Consider the following 10,163-nt stretch of genomic DNA (forward strand, 5'->3'; position numbering starts at 1 on the left):
AGTTTATTGAGCTTTAAAACAATTGATAGGCAGGCTATATAAAGAATGTCATCCTCAAGGCATGTAGATTTATAATATTATTAGTAAAAACTAGGCTACTTTTGCGTATACAGTCATTAATATATTCCAAATAAAATAAGTCCCTCGATACTCCGTGCTGCTGCTGACTTGAAATAAAATAGACCGCGTATGTGGGCAGTCGGTCCGACACTAAACAGCAGTCTGTTATAATCAAATTTTTATGAGCTAACGAATTCCGTTATATTGGACATTTGTATTAATTATATCAAGCGAAGAACTGAGACATTTTGCAGAGAGAGACGGCAACATTATCGTGGGTTTGCGTGATGTATATCTCCACCTCCCAACGACTTGGTGCTGGTCATAATGTCCGGTGAAAACAACTCCCTCCAAGCACAACTTGACCACCCGAACCGTACCAAAACAGGCCAAAATTAAATAGCCCATGCGACGAACGATTCATTACATTCGTTTCATCGTTGCTCCACCAAGCAGCCGGTCCAACAATGAAAGCTGTTATCAGCGCGAGCCGGCCGCAGTTAGTTTGCAAGAAGCATCCAGCTGCAGACCCGCAGAGCAGCTTTCCAGGTCTGGGGACCGCACTGTGCCAGCAAAGCTGGTGGGTTCTGTGGGTCTGCAGCTGCATGCCTTCCACAAATCCAGCAGCAAGCTCTCGCTGAGCGAAGCAACGACAACAAACGCAATGATTGTTTCGTTCATCGCATAGGCCACCCAACTCCAGCCCATCCAAATACAATTCAAATAATCAAACTGTGCCCAGAGGGAACTATTTTCACCGGACACTATGACCGGAGAGATTAAATATGTCGGACTTCAACAGATTTTGCCGGTCAAATACCGGTAATTACCGGCTAACGGAAACGCTGAATCCAATACCAAGAACCACATGTACCAATGTCAGAAATCAAAGCAAAAGTGACTACATTTTCGTAATTTCTTTGGATAATGGATCGGTACTCAGAATTGACGGATACTGAAGGGCTTAACTGACCTATGTCAAAGCCCACCCTATTTTCTTGGGGTTTGAGATGGGTCAGTTGGTATCGGCGATGAAAAGGTCTTATCATCAGTATATTCCTATTTAAATAATCTCTGATTATGAACTCTGCTGTGAGAATCCACCCTGAACATAATTCAAACGTTATCCCTTTAATCTTTAATAAACATGGGAAAGTCTCACTCGGAAGGTAAAAATGAAAGCTACACTCATTACCAGCGGAGCAGCGCCAAAGGGTGTCTCGCTCATCTCTCATCACACATACGATTCTTTGATTCAAAGGTTCTTTGGGTTCTAGTTTTAAAGCCCCAATTCCTGATTTGTGGAGAAACGGCGGCCCTTGTACATTTCTGCCCCAGTTTTTGTTTTGTTATTGTACACATTAAGAGCTGGAGGAGCTACAATTGTCATCCACACGATGAAAGTGAGAGAACACGCGAGCAAGGAGAGCATATCTAAAGACAAAGTGAGCTAAGGTACCCATTTGTGATAATGGCAACACAATTATTTTGTGACTATATTGACAATAAACAGTTATTTAGCCAGTACCTCCTCTGGCAGACAGGTGGAGACATTTTGCAATATGTGTTTGTTGTTTGACCAACAATCAGATATTGGGGCTTTTAACTATTATTAAGATATTGATGAAACTATTGAAGATGATTGGAATGACTAAATGCTGTGCAGATTCTGTTTAAAGATGGGAGTTTCCCTTTGAAAGGGAGGAATGTATATAACATGTTTTCAATACTGCAAATTATAAGACTGATAGAAGTGAACCTTGTCTCTCTGGTTTTACATACAGTAGCCTACTGCAGAATACTGGCTTGAAATAAACTCTTGATTTTCAACTTTCTCAATTCCATTTTTCTAAGAGTGATTAGGGATAGTGCAACATCCGTGTTTAAAGGGGCACTTCACCAAAAAACAATGCAGATTTATTTTGCACATAATCTCACGCACATCCAAAAGCCCTCAACAGTGTTGCACACATTAATTTAGTTTGACAGTTATTGAGAGTAAATGAGGTTGAATAATGGCCACCAGTGATGTCATCGGGCACATTGAATCCTTGTGTTGTGTTAATTACAGCTCTATGATATTATGTACAGAAATAGCAATACATTGTCTTATAGGGACTGCTACTGTACCTTTTACCATTTTATTGAGCTGTAATATATAATAATATAATATATATATATAAAACATATATTTTTTTAAAGGGGCATTTCACTGAAAACCAAAGCTGATTTATTACACAAATTACTTTTTTGTCTGACAGTAAGAGCTTGAATTTGTCCTCCAGTGATGTTGTCAATGGCGAGCACTGAATCTTTGTGTTAAATACAGCTCAATTAAATTATGTAAATTAAATATTATTATAACCTAGAACTATGTGGATGGATAATGTTAGTAAAATATAGTTTAAAAGTTTTATTTATTTAGCACATGTAGAGCAATGCAATGCACTTTACAAACATCACAATAAGGTCCAAGAAAGATCAGTGACGATACATAAATGGCTGTCAAAGTTAACGCGTTAACGCACAATTATTTTAACGCCACAATTTTTTTAACGCAACATTAACGTACATTTTTTTTTAAATTTGATTTGATTATTGATACTCTCATTGAGAGAGAGAGGGGGGGTGAGAGAGATGAGGAAGGGGCAAGAGAGAAAGAGAGCTGGGAGAGTGTGTGTGAGATAGAGAGAGTGTGAGTCCTCAGTCCTTGTGTGATTAATTGCGAATATTTTCATGTTGAGATAGATTGTGGATGAATATGCAAAGAAAGGTACACCATACAAATGTTCATGCTTTATTTGTTTTAAACAAGACGGTTTAGAAATGGGCAATGGGAAAATACATTGCGTTTCCAAGATGGTGGACCGGCCGGAAACAGCAATGACGTAACCACTACACCCATAGATATATATAGAACACTAGATAGCTTACCCGCGCTGCTGGCCAATTGATTGATTGATTGAAAAGTTTATTAACAGATTGCAGAATGGGTACAGTACAGTACAGCTCAATACATACAATTGTTAAGGGGATGCAGACCAGAGAAAGACTTTCGTCTTGTTTACATCAGGGTCCCCCATTTTCAATTCATCATAACATATATGACATACATGACATACAGATAGACAGTACTGCTACATCTATACATTTATGACATATCAGATTTGCAAATACAGTACTGTTTGTGATACAAAAGTGTCCAGAAAAGGACTGTATATACATTTGGCGTAGAAACTGTACATTGGAGGAGGTTGGTTGGGTGGGGTGGGGTTGGGTGGGTTGGGTGAGGGCTGTACATTGGAGGTGGGGGGGGGGGGTTGGGTAGGGGACACACACACACATTTTACACTGTACATTGGAATATTGACAAAGCCTAACTTGGTCATTTACTGTACAACTAGGTTAGGACATTTGTTGGGGGCCAGTTTCGAATTGCAGTCTCACGTAGGTGTTTTTTGAGAGTGTTTTTGAAGGTGGGTAGTGATTCACATTCCTTTACAGCTGTGGGTAGGGCGTTCCACATTGATGTGGCATAATTGCGAAACGTGTTTAGTCCCTTGTTTGAGCCGAATCTGGGTTTTACATGATTTGTGGAGCTCCCTCTGGTGTTGTGATCGTGGTATTCACTGACCTTTGGGAAGTATTTTGACATGTACATGGGTACCTTGGTCGCGTAGTGTATCTTGTAGACCAGGCCCATTGCAAGTTGCTGTACTCTGTCGTCTACTCTAAGCCATCCTAGGTTGTCAAAGTGGGCAGGGGTGAGGTGGGTTCTAGGAGTCAGGTCAAGCAGTAGTCTGACTAGCTTGTTTTGAGATGTTTGTAATTTGTTTTTTAGTGCCTTTGAGGTGCTTTGGTACCATGAGGTGCAAGCATAGTCGTAGTACCCTTGAATGAGTGCTCCTGCTAGAGTCTTCAGGGTATTCTTGTTTACCAGAGAGTTGATCCGGTACAAGAATCGCGTTCGTTGGTTGACTTTTTTTATTACATTGGATGCCATTTTGTCACAGGAAAGATTAGCCTCTAGGATGGAACCCAGGTAGGTAATTTCATCTTTCCTTGTGATAATATTGTCACCCACTGTAACCGAGAAGCCGTCGGTCTTGCTGAGTTTGTTATTTGAACCGAAGAGAATGGACTCTGTTTTGCCCATGTGTAATGATAGTTTGTTGTCGGCGAGCCATATGCAGATTTTGCCTAGTTCCGAGCTGAGGGCTTTTTCAACCTGTAACTTGTTCTTGTCAGAGACCAGCAGGGCTGAGTCGTCCGCAAACAGGAACAAGTTGCAGTCACAAGCTGACGACATGTCATTTGCATAAATTAGGAATAGTAGCGGTCCTAGTATGCTTCCTTGTGGAACACCACAGCTCACTGTGAGGGGGGGGATAGGGTACCGTTTACTTCCACCATCTGTTCCCTCCCCTCCAGGTAGGATTGTATCCAGCTCACTGATAAACTATCAAAACCAATTGCTTTTGGAGAGCGACGTCACTGAACCGCCGCCATCTTGCCCAGGTCAGCCTTGAGTGAGAGTGAGTGAGCTGCACAGACAAAAATACTCATAACTCGCTGAAATATTGACGGATTTACAAACGGTTTGGTTTATTACAAGCATTATTAACTTGGCTATGATTCAAGCGGTTTGTAAAAAAAAACATCTTTAAATTTTAATTTTTTTATAAGTATGCGGTATCATAACTACATCTTTGATGTTTATAGCAAACCAACCCGTTTGTAAATCCGTCAATATTTCAGCGAGTTAAGAGTATTTTTGTCTGTGCAGCTCACTCACTCTCACTCAAGGCTGACCTGGGCAAGATGGCGGCGGTTCAGTGACGCTGGTGACTCCGCCTTAAGCTATCTAGTGTTCTATATATATCTATGACTACACCTCCCTATTCAAGCCGATAGGAAGCCAATGCAGGGACTCTAAGAATTCTGGACATCTAGCTCCATTGCTTCCTCACCAATGACGTGTTTGATGGACGACGGTCCTCTCCTCCCTCTGGGAGGGAACCAGCCTCCTGCTGGTTAACCACAGAACTAATGTAAAGCAATGGGGCTTTTGCTTTTTAAAACCATTAATCACACTGTCAGCCCTCCTCTCCCCTCTGTTCCTGCTTTTTCAAATGATGACTGTAACAGTTTTCTTTTCTTTTTTGTAAACAAGGTTGCAGTTGTGAGGGCAAGTATCATCCCCTCTTGCTCCCCTCTCCCTATGTCACCAGTTCGGGAGGCAACCTTGAGTAACCTCTCCTGTATCACCTTACCGAACCGAACACATTTGCCAGGTCAAAAAAAATACCACATTTAAATCTCTTTTCTCTATCTTGGCTAATTGAATCTGGTGCCATATCACGCTTGTGTGTTCTATGCATCCGGAAAACCCTGGGATTCCTGCTTTCTGCACTGTGGTGTCTAAACAATTCCTTTCTAGATAGTTTGCTAGCCTCTGTGCCACTATACTAAAGAAAATCTTACCTTCTACATTCAGGAGAGATATAGTCCGAAGACTTTGTTTGAGCCAATTAGCAATACCTACTGATTCACATGACTGAGTTGCCCGTGACCTCAATGCGGTCTCATCAGAAAATGTAAATAAAGTCCTTAATCGACCACAGAAAAAAGGTACATAATATAATGTATGTTATGTTATATCTATATATGAATAATATATTTACGTTTCGTATCGACCTATCTTAAAACTCTAAGATAGGCTATCTTCTTGTCTGAGTCTGAAGAAGACAGTAAGAGCTTTTCCCATAATGTTGGTGTTGTGGTGACCCACTTGGGACATATAGACATTCACCAAACCCTGAGCAAAGTTACGGCTCCTTTAAAGGAACACTCCAACATTTTGGGAAATTCGCTTATTTGCCATCTACCCTGGAGTTAGACAAGAAGATAGATACATTTTTCTTCTCTGTGCATGCAGTAGGAGTAGGAAGACGTGCACCGTTAGCCTAGCTTAGCGTCAATCACTGGAAGTAGGTTCCTCCATTAGCCTAGTTCCCAACGTCTTCCTACTCCTACTGCATGCACAGAGAAGAAAAAGGTATGCATCTTCTTGTCTAACTCCAGGGTTCCCAAAATGTTGGAGTGTTAAGATACATACATTTTTCTTCTCTGTGCATGCAGTAGGAGTAGGAAGACGCGCACTGTAACTGAGGGGTACAATTCCCTGACTGTATTGATAAGTATGGTATCATTAAACCACTACCTGCTTTATGTACTTTAAATACTGGCCACACAGTACATGATGTAGATATGATGAACACTTTCCCACCTGATGAAACGAAGTCCACACAAATGTATAAATCGAATATTTTATATAGCAAAGGGTATATACAACGTTCACTTAATGACATTTATGATTTGAATGCACTTGTAAGGCAAATGAGTATTCGTAGGTAAATCAACATTGAATGTCCAATCTCTGGTTACGCAGGGAGTAAGTATACAACCTGGTTCTTTAGGGAACTATAGCGATGGTACTTAAATGATTATAGCTGGATACACTAAAGGGGGGTCCCGCTGGTTGTAAGACAGTAGGGGGGGGGGTTTAGGAGAGCCGCTGGCGATATCCCATCTGGCCGACGATTTCTTGGGAGAATTCAGAGTGCTGAACACGGTGCCCACAGAACCTCGGTCCGCAGATGAATACAGCTGGGCCCTCTTGTAGACGGCAGCCGCCGGTCCACAACGAAGAGACGTGAGGCGACCTCACTCGGGGTAGAGCGCCGTCTCACCTGGACTCCTCTCGGGGGGGTAGTTCCAACACTCAGCAGTGTTGGCCGTTATCCATGGCATAATCAAAGCACCCAAAGCACGTAGATAATCCAAGCCGTGTAGGGCTCGTCGTCGTCCGGGTGAAGTAATCCAATGTACAGGTCCTGGCCCAGAGCTCCTCGGATGCAAGCACCACACGTGGTCTGCCCAGCCTGGTTAAGACTCTAGATAACGCCAGGAACGATGGGGGTACTGATCACTTTATAACTCTAACCGAACGATGCACCATACATAATAGACTATTATTAACTTAATAGAAATACGTCCCACTCGACGGTATAGTGCCAAACTATGACAATTCAACTATTAATCCACACGATGTCTCAATGCCTATTCTGAGGCCAAGTAGGCCATACTGCACCACACGTGCGTCGTGGGTGAGGCTTCACGTCTGTTACTAGGTTGGAGGGTAAAGGACTAATGGACTAAAAGAAAGTTCTACTTTACTTGCGCCATATATATATGCGCTGTGAACAAATAGTACCATTCGTATTTCGCCAGACGTATTCCTACGCGGAACCGGGCTTGTAACGACATGTTCGTCGGCACGATTGAACTTGAACCAAGGGGCTTGGCTGCTGGCGCCAGGTTCTTGTCCAATGGTAGAATGAAACTATTATGGGCTGTTAGTAGACTAAAGGGATATTCAGTGTATATGTACAAGGAATATACAGGGGGTATCAAACGATATACAAATACTATTAAATATATATCCATAAATAAATATATATATTCGGTTTAATCTGATCCTTCACAACAGCCGCCCCCTAATTAGTCCCACCTAATTAGCTAAGCAGAGACAGATTAACCGCACTGTCTACCACTCAAGGTCCGCTGTAAGGGTCAGTCAACTCACAAAGTCATGGGGTCATGGTCGTCATCGATAGTGTCTGGGAGTCTGGGCAGTTCTATTAGCCTCGCCACGGGTCGTGTGTAAGTTCGCCCTTGGACGAGTACTTCAGCTGCTCAGACCTTGCCATCGGCACCGGTGATCACTTTGCTTACGCGGCCAGCCGGCCACATAGCTCTGGGTAGTGACTGGTCGATAATCATGACGACTGTTCCTTCTGTCAAATTGTCTCTCTCTTTTACCCACTTCTGGCGGGTCTGTAGAGACGGTAGGTAGTGGAGTAGAAAGCTGTTCCAAAACTTGTCAGCTAGTACTTGACTGTACCTCCACATTCTTCGGCCGTTCGCTTCTTCAGGCCTGTACATTGTCTGGGGTAGCGCGGGGTCCAGCCGCCCCATCAAGAGTGTGTTGGGGGTGACTGGGTCGACATCTGCTACATCACTGGAGACGTAGCCGAGGGGCTTGGAGTTCAATACTCCCTCGATCTCCGTGAGGACTGTCATTAGGACTTCTTCCGCCACAGTCTGGGCCCCAAGCACGGCGTACAGGGCTGTCTTTATAGAACGTACTTCTCGTTCCCAGGTTCCACCGAAGTGGGGTGCGTTCGGGGGATTAAACTGGAAGTCAATCTGGGATGGAGCGAGGTGGGTCTTAAGTTCTGGGCCCATAGCTTGGAAGCTCTCTCTCAGCTCTCTTTCTCCGCCTTTGAAGTTTGTCCCGTGATCAGACAACAATGTAGACGGTTTTCCTTTCCGTGATGTGAATCTTCGGAAGGCCATAAGGAATGAGTCTGTGCTCATGGTCGGAAGGAGTTCGATATGTATCGCTCTGGTGGTCATGCATTTGAATACAGTACCCCACCGCTTCTCGGTTCCTCTTCCTCTCTTTATATACAACGGGCCAAAACAGTCCATGCCTGTGGAGTGGAATGGCTTGTCGCCGAGTCGGAGGCGACAGGGAGGTAGGTCAGCCATCCGGGGTATGCTGGGCTGCGCGCACCACTTTCGGCAGTCTAGACAGTCGCACCGCTTCTCTTCCTTGAAGTATCCAATAGCGACGTCTGATCTCCGCGAAGACTCTCTCTGCTCCTGCGTGGTGTACATCCTCGTCGTATTTTTTATGATCAGCTCTGTGACCTTGTGTCGGCTGTTCAAGACTATCGGGTACTTAACGTCATCCGGTAGATCGGGGGCTCTCCGCAGACGACCACCCACTCTGATGAGATTATGGGTGTCGCTCTCGGGTGCCAGGTGGAGCAGTCTGCTGTCTGATGGGACGGGCTTTCCTCCCTGTAGACAGTCTAGCTCGTCGGGGAACGAGTCTCTCTGGGCTCGTTGTAGTAGAAGAAGTTCTGCTTCTTCGTAGTCAGCTGCTGAAATGTCGGCAGTGGACTGAATCTCTGGGTGGTGCCACAGGAATGTCTTTAGCTGCGCACTCTGTAGGGTAATGCAATCATCTATGTTGGGGTCTGTGGAGGCGACTGTGCTCAGTCCACAGAACATAGGTTTCTTGTTCTCAGCCTCCTCTTTACTTGCTTCCCGTGGGGTGGGCGTAGGCCACTCTTCTTCCGGGAGCTTGAGGAATTCTGGTCCGTCACTGTAGATGTTGCGACGGGTGAGGTCATCTAGGGACATTCCCCGGGTGATGACGTCAGCTGGGTTGTGTTTGGTGTCCACATACCGCCAGCTCGCTGCTTCTGTTAACTCTTGAATCTCGGTGACTCTGACTCCCACGAAGACCTTGTATCTGCATGAATCAGACTTGATCCATGTGAGTACTGTCGTGGAATCTGACCACAAGATTGTTCTGTGCACCGGAATGGTGAGTTCACGTTGGATTAACGTGGCTAGATGCGCTCCTGCTAGGGCTGCGCAGAGCTCTAGACGCGGGATAGATTGTTGCTTTCGTGGGGCTATTCTTGAGCGAGCCAGGATGAAAGCAGTGTGTATCTCTCCTCCCTTCTCTTGGGCACGCAAGTAGGCCACCGATCCATAGGCTACTTCGGAGGCGTCACTGAAGACGTGTAGATCCATCTTGCATGTCTCTGGCCTCACTGTGGGTGGGAAGTAGCTGCGGCGTATATTGACGCCTGGGAGTGAGCGGAGCTCCGTCTCCCACTCTCTCCATGTGGAGGCAAGGTGTGCGGGTATTGGGTCGTCCCAGCCCTGGTCCTTGTCCCATAGTGCTCGTACAATCATCTTTGCCCTGGTGGTGTAAGGTAGAATACATCCCAACGGGTCATATTGTCTGGCGAGTGTTCTGTACACACTCCGTCTGGTGGTCGGTATCGCCGTCGACCTTCCCTGCTCCGTGGTCAGGGGTTTGTGTCTATAGTGGAGCGAGTCTGTTTTGAAGCGCCAGACTAGTCCTAGTGTCATTTCTTGGGCTTCTCCTGGGATTGTCGCCATCCAGGTCTCGCTGCTGGCAGCCTTGTCCGCGGGGGAGAGGCTGCGCAATACGT

Source organism: Notolepis coatsorum, assembly GCF_963971535.1.
Source record: "Notolepis coatsorum genome assembly, chromosome: 8".
NCBI classification, from domain to species: Eukaryota; Metazoa; Chordata; class Actinopteri; order Aulopiformes; family Paralepididae; genus Notolepis; species Notolepis coatsorum.